General features: G+C 37.5%; 1 long non-coding RNA gene across 1 annotated transcript in view; it reads right to left on the minus strand.

Annotated features, from left to right (window-relative positions):
• Nucleotides 1-2,342: 2,342 nt before the first annotated feature.
• Nucleotides 2,343-13,514, minus strand: part of LOC109254565 (uncharacterized) — a 95,534-nt gene continuing 84,362 nt past the window's right edge. The window contains exon 3 of the long non-coding RNA XR_002074898.2: nucleotides 2,343-2,435. This is a non-coding gene — a long non-coding RNA (uncharacterized LOC109254565). The remainder of the gene's footprint in view (nucleotides 2,436-13,514) is intronic.

Raw genomic sequence — 13,514 nt, forward strand, 5'->3', positions numbered from 1 at the left:
AGTTGTAATTGTGTGCAAGTAAATAAATGCATAAGTAAAATGAAAAGTAAAGAGATAAAAAGATAGAACCGGTCTAAGTTGTGTGCAGGCATTCACATACTGACACAAAGATTGACCACACAAAGTGGAGAGCAAACCAATCCTCCCCACCCCAGACCCCAAAAATGTATTTTATTAGCAAAACTAGGTAAAGTTTTTAAAAAGTCTTCCCCAATGGGTTAAATGCCCCTATTATAAACTCTCACAACACCTAGCAGCTTAGCCCTTATTATAGTTGCAAATTTTATATTTGTGGAACTATTTGCTTAATGTCTGCTCTTCCTGTAGATTATATTTTTTTCCCTTCTGCACCATCCTAGTCCCTAGCACATAACAGATACTCAACAATCGTTTCTTAAGTGAAGAACAACGGAAGGATTGAATAAATTGTGTACTCCTGCTGTTCATTTCATACAATTTGTATCATAGAGGACTTAGGTCCATATAACCAAGGCCAGCTGATAAAACCATATCCCTCTTCCATATCAGTTGCCTTTCCTGGTCCTTGCTCTGAAACCTGCTCCTTGTCATAGCCCGGAAAGCCCGGAACCAGCCTCAAGTCCCATTACCAAAATGAAGGGCTTGGAGCAATTACTCTGATTTATCCTATATGGGAAAGTGCTAAGGTACATGTGTATGTGCCTGTGTCTGCGTGTGCACATCTGTGGGGGTACACACATGCGCATGTACACACAAAGGTGAACTCTCAGGGCAGGGAGAATAACATGGCTGGCTTTTCTTTACTGGTTACATGTTAATTCCTACCTCTCAAATGGGAACAGTGGTCACCTGAGGGTAAGAATCTTGACTGTCAATCTTTGTAACCCTGGCTCTATGTATGAGGCTGACACATTGTGAGATCTCAGCAAAAGAAATCGTTTGAACTAGGTCCCTGAAGGGAGTGTCCAGAAAAGAAGCCCAAAATTATTCAGTTGGGGTAGGCATGCATCCTTCTCACAAACTTCAAACCGGAAAAAAAAAAAAAAAGCCTTGGCACCTCCATAGGGAGGTCTCATCCTAGGACCTCTCAGTTGCTCTCTCTCCTATCTCCTGCCACACCCACCAAGAGCTTATAAGTCTGGCAGGAGAAATGGAAGTGCCAACCATTTGCCAAAGTCTGCATTCAGCCCATGCTCCTCTCCTTCCACTCCTGCCATGCCTTGCTGGCAAGGGACTGTCGGATACCAGATTCATTGGTCTGAAAAGCCTTATGTTCACCAGTAAGGAAATGTATCTGCTCAGCCAAAATCCATGTGAATACTGACGTTTTAATCTTAATTGTTAGTTAATTTTCTTCAAACATGAATTCACTAATGCTTTTGGCAAAAGCCTGTGGTTTGTGCTAATTCAATTGAATTCATTGAGCAATATACTGAGTTCCTACTATGTGCATGTAACACAGGAGACAAAAAAATAGATTAGTGTCTACTTCCAAGGAGATCTAACAGGGAAGACAGATGCGTATGCAAATAACTACCACACAGCAACTTGTCCTCTCGGAGTTCTAGACTTTGATAACACACAATTTGTGTCTTGTGTCTTTTTTCCCAAGAAAATGTCTTACTACTGGGCCCACTGGCAGTTCTAAAATGTCTATATAGAAAAGATTTAGGGACAAGAATTTGGAAAGAGAGGAGCGCTTGAAGCTGCATTAGCTATAGCTATGTATGTAAAACTAGAAAAGTCAGTTGCGTGCTTCAAAGACTAAGAAGGCATGTTGGAGGTTTGGTGTGAGGAGGGGATGGCCCTGAGCACCACTGGATAAACTTTCTTTCCTGGTAACCATCACAATCTATAATTACCTTGTTTACATTTTCTTGATGATCTGTCTTCCTTACTAGAATATAATCTCATGTAAGCAGCCAAGACGTGTCTGCCTTCTTTACTGCTGCATCTCCAGTGGCTTCTTGCAAAACATAGGCTCTGGATGAGTATTTTTGAAAAAATGTGTGATGAACATCAGAGAATACTGAGCTCATCAGAAAAAAAAAATGCGTACTGGTCTCACACTTGTCTAAGCCTAACTCTATGAAGACAAATAGATATAGATCTTCTCGTTGGGGCAAAATGGCATTCCGAAGAAGGAGTATCACCACTTTGCCCGAAGTAAGCATTTCGGGACGTGTCATTTCTGATGGACAATAGGGTGGTAATGGCTGTACCTCCATCTCGTACTTAAATGCCTTTGAATGAAAAGCACACAGTAAAGAAGAACTAGGAATATCATCACCAAAGGACCTGTTTAGATGTCAAGTTACTACCATCGGAAAAACACCCTAATCAGTCATGCTCACCTTCTCGAGAAGTAGCCCGTGGTGCTCCTGGCCTCACTACTCCATCCAAAGGCTTACTTGTCAGTGTGCTTATATCTGCCTTTTCTTCAATTTATAAAAACCCTGAAGAAGAAAAAGTCCCTGCTGAGACCACTTGTTTTGCATCCTGGGAAAGACTCAAGAGAATTGTTCACCTATTAGTGACAGAATTTTTCATGCTCATTAAATCCCATTGTTTCATATACGACCTTGTGCATGGTATATTCCCTTTCCAATGTTCTTGATCTCTCTTGATCTTAAAGGCACAGAACAGCGATTTCTCTATTTCCTATCATGAGAACTCAAAGGGATATCTACCTCTGGAAATTAACCATGCAGTTTTACAGGAAGTGATAATGAGAACAAAAAACACTTCTTTTCTCCAAGTTGGATCTCCATCAAAATAGTTGGAAAGCTTAAAACTGAATAGCAAATCATTTCTAAAAAGAAAAAAAAAGCAATTGGGTAATGATAGTTAATTCCCCTCTTATACTAATTATTTACATATGGGTTGCTCATTAAAACTCTGTATTCAGGCTAGAACTTTATGCTAGAGGAAAGAGGCAGCAGATTAAAAAACTCTTTAGTCCAGAGAAAAATGCTCCTTTCCACATGAAGACAGAAGCCTGAATCCCAGGTAGCCACTGTATTTATAAATGCCAATGATTACAAGGTGAGAGTGGGTGGCTTTGTTCGTTAAATCAGAGAATTGTGGAAAGGATCTTATACATTGCCTAGTAAAAGGTAGGCTCATTAAATTGTTGTTCCATTATCCACTATCCAAATCCATCCCAAACAGAGAAAAAAAATCAAAAATTTGATGATGGTTTTGGTGTCATCTTTGAAAATAAAAGGCAGAAAAGCTAGAGTGGTCCATATCTACCTGGAGTATATGTTGATCTAGTATATAACTATGTTATACCTGTGCTTGTCTTGGGCTACACTCTTCCATTCGAGATCCATTCCCAGTCCATCATCATCGGCCAAGGCCAAGGAAGGGGATGAATGGTGGTCATATTTTTTCACTCAGAGGCGGAGCCCCAGCAAAATCATGTGGTACTAAAGAACACACTTCAGCCAACTTCCAATCCATCGCCTAATTTTACTCCTTATCTAAACTATTTCCCTCATCGAAGTCATCTCAGGCTATAAATTACTGTCACCATGTTTATTTATATTTACTTGTTGATCATCTATCTGACCATGCCATTAAAAAGTAATCACCATATGTGCAAAGACCTTGTCAGTCCACTAGAACCTAGAGATAATTGCCCATTTCCTATTTCTGCCAATCCTTCATTCCTAAGACTTTGAAAATGGATAATGGAAATTTCCCTGACTGCTCTGTCAATGTTATTTTAATTCCATTACATGCAGTGTTTTTTTTTTTTACTCATCAGCAGAAAACTTTACTTCTTACCACACATGGAACCTTCGACTCTCCGTGCCCTAACTGGTTGCAGCAAACAGAAAAATTCTCAAATGAGTGGGAAGTCAAGAGGACAGGAAGTTTGTTGTAGGGACATAAAGAGGGCTCATGAGATCTGGAAAAATTGCAGAGCCAGGTCTATTTATCTTTGAGACAGAGAGAGAGAGAGAGAGAGAGAGAGAGCGAGAGCAGGGGAAGGGCAAAGAGAGAGAGGGAGACACAGAATCCAAAGCAGGTACCAGGCTCTAAGATGTTAGCACAGAGCCTGACGCAGGGTTCAAACTCATGAACTGTGAGATCATGACCTGAGCTGAAGTTGGATGCTTAATCGACTGAGCCATCCAGGCGCCCCTGAGAGCCAAGTTATGAAAGCTCAGGAAACACAGAAAAACAGGCAGCCTCAGAGAGTCTGTCTCACGGTGTTGCCTTCCTCTTTGTTCCACTGTCTTACCCGAGCATGAATTTGTATATAACTTCCAAATTCCAAATTCCATGATTGAGCATGGAATTGCAGAGAAAGAGATTAGATTGGCTCAATCTAGCTGTTCTTAGGGGTGTGCCAAGACATGTCACCAACGTGCCTATCTGGAGCCACACTCCTCCATCAGAGGTCCATCCTTGATTTATCACTATTGGCCAAAGTAAGCAGGGAAGGAAAGAGATCAAGGTCACATGGGAAGCAGGGACGGCAGAAGGGTAGAGCCACAGAAAAAGGGGCACCGGGCAGGCAGTGCAGAAACGGGCCAGGGCACTCTCAAATTCTTATTAGCCATGGTGCTATTTATAAGTATCTTAGAACATATTCCCTGTAGCTAAAATAACACAATTCACTCCTGTCTTCCATCTACATATAAAAACATAATGATCAAGAAAAAAATGGATACACCTTTCACAACAAGTTATGTAGCATATGTGCTAGTATATTTCTCTTTTTGCCATGAGTACTTGAGAACAGTAAATATGTTGCTTGTACTGATGCTAACGATGATGATGGTGGTGATGATAACTGATCACATGATACTTATTATAGGTCAAGCATGCTCTAAGTTCTTTATACCTATTAAATAATTTCTCACAAAATCCCAATGACGTGGGCATGATTATTAATCCAATGTTGAGATGAAGAAACTTAAACACAGAGAGCTAAGCTACCACGCAGCTAAAAAATGGTGGGGCCAGATTTGAATATGGCTCACTTAAAAAAAAAAAAAAGAAGCAACTGGTAACATAAAGTGCCATTTGATTCTAAATACCCTTTTGATATGAGATGCTTCACTAATGCTATGTTTTGATGACAGCTAATAAGTCCCAACTTTGTGCCTTGCCGAAGAATAGCTTATCTGCAGCTTTATTGTTTTCCTTGCATTTGCAGGTTTGTTATTCAGAATCCAAACGGGGTCCCACTACTAAAATACAGAGTCTCCACAAGAATTCTCTTCTTCCAGCTCTTATACAGTTGTGACTTAGGGGGAAAAGATGCCAGCTGTCAACCACTGGCTCTCCACGCTGCAAGGAGTGTAATACTGACCAGTCTCACCTCAAGAGATTTCCCTAGTCTGCCCTCCTCACTTCCATTTTCAGAGATTTTTTATTTCACCCTCTTGATAAACAAAAACAGATTTCTGGGGGAAAAAATAGCATAACAACTTTATTTTTTTCCCCAGAAAGCCACTTTCACAGCAGATGGAACTCAGCATGCTATCGCCCAAATCTTCAGCAGACCTGAAATACGAAGAGTCCCTTATACTGAGGGCCATGCATCGTCCCATTCTGCGTCTCTTTAACTGACATCTTGAACCAGTGTACCCTTCCTTAATCTGGCCCCATTATCAGCCTAATAATACCTCTCGATATTCATAAATGCCTAGCAAGACTTTCAGCTATTTTGTACGGAGAAGAAATATCCAGCTAAATTGAGAAGATTACCACATCACCACATACATCAGTGACAGGCTCTGTGCTATTACAGTTGATTTTTGTTGACAGTTGGCTGTAGGCAGTTGTGTTTCAAATGCCTTTTTTCACTGGGAAATTAAACAAAATCCCATGCAAAATGCAGCCCTCCAGTTCAAAAACTGTAAATCCCAAATTAGCATTTCATACTTTAAAAGGTAGCACAGCACAATTTTCCATTGAAAGGTCTGTACAGTTGACACAAATGGGTGCTTCAGACATGACACTAATGCTGCTGGTGCCTTTTAAGAAAGCCACCTTTTCAGATATTATTTTTCCTCTCTCAATAATCTGCATATACTCCAGTTCTTGCCTATAAAAGAATAAAAGGGAGGAGGGAGAGAAGAATCTGACTTACTGCTTTGGATAAATTATGTCCCCAGAAATTTCTAAACAATAGGTTAAATTTAAATGGAATTGGTTAATTAAACCTTCTTAAAAATAATAAAGGAAACCTAGACGTCAAGAGGTTAAGTCACTTCTTCCCCCAAACATTATGAAGAAAAAAGGTACTTTTGTAAGTGAGAAATACGCCCACATCTAGAACATTTCTGATATAGGAGCCTCTCAACTTTACTTTGAAACAGGTTAGAGCCCAATTTAACAAAATTTTAACATGTGGCGGGGGTGGGGGGGGCGCAAAGTCATAGGACTGACATTGAATAGGGTCATTTGATTCTTAAGACTGGAAATCTATTTTCCTTCTTACCCAGGAGACACTTCAGAGTGAAAGAGTTTTAAACAGTGCTGTTCCTTCATCCAAAACAATTGCTATTTAACTGGAAAAGAAAGAAAGAAAGAAAGAAAGAAAGAAAGAAAGAAAGAAAGAAAGAAAGAAAGAAAAGAAAAGAAAAGAAAAGAAAAGAAAAGAAAAGAAAAGAAAAGAAAAGAAAAGAAAGAAAGAAAGAAAGAAAGAAAGAAAGAAAGAAAGAAAGAAAGAAAGACAATAGTTGTCAGTTGGCTATCCAGGACACAAATATATTTAGAGAAAGAAATGTAATGTTTATTTCTGGACTGTGGCACAAGCATAAAATACCAGTCGGGCAATTTCATGCCAATCCTTTTGCAAACATCTCACCAAACAGCTCTTGACTCTTAGCCGTATAAAGTCAAATGTCCAGTAGTCAGAACTACTGCACTAAAGCCAAATGAAGATAAGTAGTCTTGGCCCTGTCCCTTGACCACTTTCAAAATTTGAATGGAACAAATTCCTGCACTCCTAAAAATAAGAGTTTATATCTCATAACTTTACATGATGAAAGGGAAACAACCCCACTCACTTCTGAAAGGTGAGCGTATAAAAAACAAATATCAGACCCCCCAAGTAGTTTAGTGATGGCTAAAAGCATAAGATCGAGTTCATGTGAAGAATGGAAAAGTTCCTTTATCATAGCTGCTGCATATCCTGAACTTCCTCTTGGGTGTTTCTGGTTTTAATGACCCAGATGCAAACTTCATTCCTATTTCGTAGTTCTTTGTTACCCATGTTCTAAAGGAAACTAACCACCTGGCCTATGACTTCTGATAATCCTTGCTTCCACAAAAATTTAGTGCTCATCACATCTGAAGATTAAATAAATGCCTCGGCTCTGCCTTCTCCTTCAATCCAGCCATATAGTTTGTCTCCCTAGAAAGAAACTCAACTCTAAGAAGGTGGGCTCAATAAAAGACAGTCATGCAAACTAATCTATGCTGACAGAAAGCAAATCTGCGGTTGCCTTGGGCTGAGATGGAATGGGAAGTGAATGCAAAGAGACATGAGGGATCTTTTGGAGGTAGCTGGAAATGCCCTGCTCCTTGATTGTGGTGGTGGCTACATGGAATTACATGGGTACAGTTTATTATACATACAGTATACTTCGATCCAGTTGATTCAAAAAGAAAAAAGCAATCAAGACAGAGATGTCCTACTCCCATGAGACAGAATTTTCATACAGAAGCATAGTGGGACACTTAAGAAGAAACCCCATAACAATTTCATAACAAGGAAAATCTAAACACTGTGCAGTTTGTATTCTTAACTGAAGACTAAGCAAAGCCTAAATTATGTTCTTGCCTGGGTGAGAACAAGAAGTGTCCTGATAAAATGGAGATAAGTAATTCCATAATTACATGAGAAATTAACTCTGGATTTGTTACTGTGAGGTCAATTTCCAAACAGAAAAACAAAAATACTTTGTTTTAAAAGAAAAAAAATCCCTACTCTTCTAGGGAATTAAGAGTTGTACTTTTTATTTTAGTTTAGGATCAAGACACCCCAAAGTTCCAGAAAGACTCATCTTCTTTGCTTATTTCTCAAAGACACAGATATCTGTGTGCAATGCTGGAAATTATCATTTGCAGGACAGGGGTTGTGCTCCTGAACAAAAATTCAACATCCCAAAGACAATACAGACGGTTCAGTGGAGGATAGTTCTTCTCCACTGTTAGTCAACAATGGCTTGCGGAGCAGAAGAAGAGATGTGGTGGGATATAGGAGGGTGCTACTTCAAGAAACTGGTGTTACAAGAAAATTCTAAATTATAAAATAAATTATAAATAATTTTTCCCTTTCAAAAGGATTCGGTATACTACAAAACTGGTCTTAGACCAAAACTATGCCTTAAATATAAATCTTCTTCAGTCTACCTAAACTGCTATCTAATTCTGAATTGTTTAGAGAAAACTTTTCAGGAATTTTTCAGTATAAAGTGAGATATGTGTTTGACTATGAACAGGTATTAATGCAGCCCCTAAAATGCATAACATAACTTTATTTTTAAAAATCAGCAGATATCACATAACTGCTCCGGTTTTGGCCTCTGTGACATTCTTAATGAGGCAGGCAATGGGAAATGAAGATTGCCCCATTTTTGAATGGAAAGTTAAATGCAGAGAGCTCAAGTGATTTTCCTGGAGTTACTCATCAAATTAGTAGAAATGGCCCAATAACTGATTTCTTGCTTCCAAATATAGTACTGTTTCACTAGATAAATACTTCTTCCTCCTGCAGTTATATTTGAAAAATATCACATTGCACATTGTCTTTTCTTTTCAAAGAGCTTCTCATATATTATCCATTTACTAATTTATTCACTCAGTAAAGAAACATTTACTAAGAATCTACTAAATGCTAGTCCCCCAAATGAATAGCACATGACTCCTATCTTTTAGGAGTCTTAGATTGTAGCTGGGGTAAAAGACACATACACTCTTTTTAACCCAAGAGCAGCGTCCAATGATATAGCTTAGGCATAAGGTATTAACATAACCTAAAGAAGACTTAGTTAAGCCAGACTGAGGTTGGGAGGAGAAATTAGAGAAGAATTCTTGGAAGATGTGACATCTGAGCTAAGTCATGAAGACCTTGTTAAAGGAGAAGGAAAAAGTGGTAGAGAGGAGTGTGTGTGTGTGTGTGTGTGTGTGTGTGTGTGTGTGAGAGAGAGAGAGAGAGAGAGAGAGAATAATAGGATAAATGAAGATAAAACTTACCAAATCATAACATTTTAAAGGAACTTAGAAAATAGAGTATCTGCATTTGAACAATAAAAAATAAATAAATAAAGCCTCAGGGTTGTGAAGCAACACACATAAGCTCTGTTAGTTGATAGCATTTAGTTATTTCTTGCTTCCACTTAGCTTTTTTCCATTATTCTTCATTGTCAATTCAGGTAAAAATAATAATGAAATTTTTCTTATTTCATGGAAAGATGGCTGGTTATTGGTTATGCTTTGTCTTTAAAAGATGTAAAATAGCATGTAAGAAACATAATTTTTATAATAAAATAAAAAATAAATAAAAGCTAGAGGCTTATAAAAAAAGAAACATAATTTTTGAAAAGATTAATTTCTAGTTGGGAGCATCACCATCCACATCATTTGCATATCACTTTTTTTTCCACATGGTTTTCTACATACTATTTTGAAATAACCCAGGGATTAGAAAGCAAAATTCCTGTCTCCATAGTGCAAATGTGAGAGGGGAGAAAGGCTAAGAGAACAAAAATGACTTGACAAAAACCACAGCAAGTGGCAGAGTGGAGACTTGAATCCAAACTTTCTGAATTCCCACCAAGATCTTTCCACTGTAACTCAGGTACCTCTTTGAAACATGCAAAGGAGAACTTTTAATATTTTTTTGCCTTAATATATCACTGTTCATTGTTTATGACTAATTTCATATGTACATATTATTCCTTAGCTTAAAAATCAGAAGTGTTATTACTCTGAATAACGGACAGAGTTGCATGATGGTAAAGAGACTCAGATACTCAGAACTTTCAAACAGAAGTCACTAATGTTCATGTGAATGCAAAGCCACATAACCATAAGTCACAGTTAAAATATGCAAAAGGTAAAATATTTTTAGAGAACAACAGCTTTTATCCAAACTCATTCCAGACATGTATATTCAATGGCTCCCTTTTTATGACACAGTGGGGGAAAGTCCTTGGCTTATTTTGGTGCCATAAATTCGAAGAAAGAAACAATTTGCCATGTTAGTTTTCAATCACCCAGTGAAATCCAAGTTCCCTTTGACATTGATGCTATTCCCAATTCAACAATGCTAAATTTTAACTATCCTCCCTTTCAATTAGCTAGGTTTCTGTTTGCTTACTTTGTCCGTGGTTATAGCCTTCCCTCATGGACCTAAGATCACTGTTTTCCTTTCTCTTTATGCTCTGTGAGCATCAACTATCATGGGGCATGCGTGTAATTGTCATTCAGTGTGAAAAAGCCAGCTGGAGGTATCACAATCATGTCAATATACCAGTCAGCAAGAAAACCTCCAAGCTGATTGCTTTCTATTTAGATATAATATTACATGGATTGAAAACTGCTGCTTCTACCAACTTCTGAGTGCTATTATCATGTTTTCCATACTCATATACAATCAATTAAAGATATGTGTATATACAAATATTATATATTTATTTTTGTGTATATATATCAATATTACATATTTATAAATATTAAATATCTAATTTATACCAAGGAAAATAAGACTTGTCATATCCATAGAAGATATGTGAAATCAGAAATTATTTAATTACTATAAAAGATGGAGTCTTAGGACTCTAAGAGACTATGAGAGGTTAATTGCATCAGACCAGCTCACTCTCTTTAATAACTGCAGTGAAACCCACCCAATGGAGACTGCTATTTCTTCTCAGCAGAAAATTTTCCAACCTCTCTTTAGGTCTAGCTTGATATTATGTCTGGTGTCCCATGTCTTTCCTGGGTGTCAATGCCTTATTCAATAATCACTTAAGCTCCCTTTTGTTGCTCAAAAACAGTGAAAAATGAAAAAAAAAAAAAAAAAACAGTTCACTATTACCATACAATATTCTCATGTATTCAGAGCTAGTGGCCTTATATAAGTGGAACTGAAAATGTAACAAAATGAAGAAGATTTTAGTTTCTAGATCTCCTCTAGGGAACAGAATTACATGTGGTAAGAAAAATTACTTTGCTAGCCCCTCAGATTATGGTAGAAGGAGCAGTGAATGCTCCAAGAGGCATTTTCCAGTCACAATAAATAGTTGATAAGTTGTCTTCCAAAAAGATACAATCTGGTTAAATTCAGAGGCTAGCTGTGCTGGGAGAGGGCACACATTTGTAGCCACAACTACATTGTTGAGGATGATAGAAAAGGATTGAGAAGCGCCACAATAATCCCCTTCTCTTTCCTTCTGCATAGCACAGTGCCTTTGCTCTAATTAAATGTTGAACAAAGGCACCAAGTTATTATCCTCCCAAGCATGCCTACATGTCTTTGTCCAGCTACTAACTAAGTAGCTGGGAAACTGAATGACTTTGAATAAGGAACCTGAACCTTCCTTGCCTAGTCCTGAACTAAGCTCTTTACATGAATTAGTGGTTTCTAAAAATTTTTAAGCCGAAAACTCTTGATTCAAATGAAAGTTTACCATTAAAAAAAAAATAAAAGTAAGGATGGCAAGGTCAGTGATTATAGGTGAAGATGGGGGAGAGGGTTGGTAAAGAGACTCAAGCCTTCTGAGGTGGCCCTCCATGTAACCCCTGCTGCTCTGGGGTGATGGATTATAAACTTCCAGACTACATGATCTAAAAGCTTACCCCAGGTCTGAAATTGTAGGATTCTCATAAGTCTTTCCCAAAGGATTTTTGGTTAATTTTAGGATGGGAGTGTAATCAGCAAAACAGCAATAGACAGTTCCAGGCTCTCATTGCTCCACACAAATATTAAAAAACAAACAAAAACTGTCAGAATCAACTCTACCAGAACTGTGAAAAACAAAATTTACAGCAACCAAGTGATTGTGGCATCAAGAAAAAGCCAACTTCAAGGTACCAGAAGAACTTTGTGGCATTTTTATCCACCCAAGCCAATCCCCTCCCCAGAATAGTGGTAATATTAAGGCAGCAGCAGTACAGATTCCAACTGTAAGACCCTGGGCTCTGGTTTGGGAGGGAGCAGAGTACAGCTTATTCACAAATTATTGTGTATGTCTGTTTTAACCAAGAGTGATCTGAAGGACTGACAAAAGGTACCCATCTGTTTCACCTAACTAGGAATTCAGAACAGAAGAGCAGTTATCACTGCTCAGAAACACTGAAAGCTAAACTCACAATACTCAGATGCTTGGGACAAAAGCAACAGTCAAAATATACAACAGGCTACCTAAAGCCTGAGAAGAAATGCTGGGAAGAGTTTCTTTAGTAAATTAGAACATGTAAAATCAGTCATGTATGCAGAGAAATTAACAGAATTAACAGAAACCATCTCTGAGGAAGTTCAAGCATTACAATTGAAGATAAATACTTTAAAACAACTGTCTTAAATATACACAATTTAAGGAAAACAATGCCAAAGAACTAAAGGAAATCAGGAAAGTAATGTATAAGAAAAATGAGAATATCAATAAAGAGACAGAAATACTAAAAAGGTACCAAAAATTATCATGCTGAAAATTATAATAGCTGAAATGAAAAATTCACTAAAGGGGTTCAACAAATATTTTAAAAGCCAGAAGTTAAAGGAATTAATAAACTTGAATATAGGACAACCGAAATTACTCACTCTGAGAAAAGAGAGAAAAAAAAAAGTAAACAGAGACTAAGAAACTTGTGGAATACCATCAAAAAACCAACATACACGTTGTCCAAAAGGAGATGAGAGAAAAAAAGGGGTGGTGGGGGACGGAAAGAATATTTGAAGAAATACTGGCTCAAAACTTCCCAAATTTGATGAAAGACATGAATCTATGAATCCATGAAGCTCAACAAATCCTAAATAAGATAAACTCAAGAATATGCACACTAAGGCACATTATAAACTATCAAAAGATAAAGAGAGAATCTTAAAAGTAGTGAGAGAAGCAACTCATTACATACAAGGGATCCTCAATAAGATTAACAGTAGATTTCTCATCACAAATTATGAAGGCCAGAAGACAGCAGAATGACATTCAAAGTGCTGAAATAAAAAAAACATCAATCAAGAATTCTATATTTGGCAAAACTGTCCTTCAGAAATGGGGAATAAATTAAGACATTATCAGCTAAACAAAAGCTCAGAGAGCTCATTACCACTAGCCCTGCCATATAAGAAATACTAAAGGGAGTCCTTTAGGTTAAAATATAGGACACTAAACAGTAACTTTAAGACATATGAGAAATAGAAATCTCTGGCAAAAGTAAATACATGGGAAAATATAAAATCCAGTATTATAGTGTTTTGGTTTCTATTTGTTATTTCATATAGGAGTTAAAAGAAAAAAGCATACAAAGTAATTATAAATCTATATTAATGGGTCCAC

This window comes from Panthera pardus, unplaced genomic scaffold (genome assembly GCF_024362965.1).
Source record: "Panthera pardus isolate Hobbes unplaced genomic scaffold, ASM2436296v1 HiC_scaffold_25, whole genome shotgun sequence".
NCBI lineage: Eukaryota > Metazoa > Chordata > Mammalia > Carnivora > Felidae > Panthera > Panthera pardus.